The 1,345-nt window shown below is 42.3% G+C and overlaps 1 non-coding gene across 1 annotated transcript; it reads right to left on the bottom strand.

Annotated features, from left to right (window-relative positions):
• Window positions 1-400: 400 nt before the first annotated feature.
• LOC148562105 (small nucleolar RNA R71) lies at window positions 401-508 on the bottom strand. Its single transcript, XR_015887496.1, has one exon. It is a non-coding gene; the product is annotated as a small nucleolar RNA R71 (small nucleolar RNA).
• Between the last annotated feature and the right edge of the window lie 837 nt (window positions 509-1,345).

Genomic DNA, 1,345 nt, shown 5'->3' with positions numbered 1-1,345 from the left:
AGCCGAAAACAACAATAATGCCAACAATGCAAGGAAGGTGCTTGGTGACTTTACTGCACCTACTCCCGATTTCTACGGGAGAAGCATCTCAATCTCTGCCATTGGAGCAAACAACTTTGAGCTTAAGCCTCAATTAGTTTCTTTAATGCAACAGAACTGCAAGTTTCATGTACTTCCATTGGAAGATCCTCATCAGTTCTTAGCTGAGTTCTTGCAAATCTGTGACACTGTCAAGACCAATGGGGTTGACCCTGAAGTTTACAGACTTATGCTCTTTCCTTTTGCTGTAAGAGACAGAGCTAGAACATGGTTGGATTCATAACCTAAGGAAAGCCTGAACTCTTGGGAAAAGCTAGTCAATGCCTTCTTGGCAAAGTTCTTTCCACCTCAAAAATTGAGTAAGCTTAGAGTGGAAGTCCAAACCTTTAGACAGAAGGATGGTGAGTCCCTCTATGAAGCTTGGGAGAGATACAAGCAATTGATCAGAAGGTGCTCTTCTGACATGCTTTCAGAATGGAGCATCATAGGAATCTTCTATGATGGTCTGCCTGAACTATCCAAGATGTCATTGGATAGCTCTGCTGGAGGATCTCTTCATCTGAAGAAGACGCCTGCAGAAGCTCAAGAACTCATTGAAATGGTTGCAAATAACCAATTCATGTACACTTCTGAAAGGAATCTTGTGAATAATGGGACAACTCAGAAGAAGGGGGTTCTTGAGATTGATACTCTGAATGTCATATTGGCTCAGAATAAAATATTGACCCAACAAGTCAATATGATTTCTCAGAGTCTGTCTGAAATGCAAGCAGCAACAGGCAGTACTAAGGAAGCTTCCTCTGAAGAAGAAGCTTATGATCCTGAGAACCCAGCAATGGAAGAGGTGAATTACATGGGAGAATCCTATGGAAACACCTATAATCCTTTATGGAGAAATCATCCAGATCTCTCATGGAAGGATCAACAGAGACCTCAACAAGGTTTCAACAACAACAATGGTGGAAGAAATAAGTTTAGCAATAGCAAGCCTTTTCCATCATCTTCTCAGCAACAGTCAGAGAATTCTAAGCAAAACCCCTCTGACTTAACAACCATTGTCTCTGATCTAATCAAAACCACTCAAAGTTTCATGACTGAAACAAGGTCCTCCATTAGAAATTTGGAGGCACAATTAGGTCAGCTGAGTAAGAAAATTACTGAACTCCCTCCTGGCACTCTCCCTAGCAATACAGAAGAGAATCCAAAAAGAGAGTGCAAGGCCATAACCACATCTCACATGCCCGAACATGGAGAGGAGGAAGAGGCAGTGATTCCCACTGAGGAAGACCTCAATGGACGCCCACTG

Source organism: Arachis ipaensis, chromosome B6, assembly GCF_059453495.1.
Source record: "Arachis ipaensis isolate K30076 ecotype BB chromosome B6, ASM5945349v1, whole genome shotgun sequence".
Taxonomy (NCBI): Eukaryota; Viridiplantae; Streptophyta; class Magnoliopsida; order Fabales; family Fabaceae; genus Arachis; species Arachis ipaensis.
Note: the sequence above shows the minus strand (reverse complement) of the source record. Positions and strands in the feature narration are given on the sequence as shown.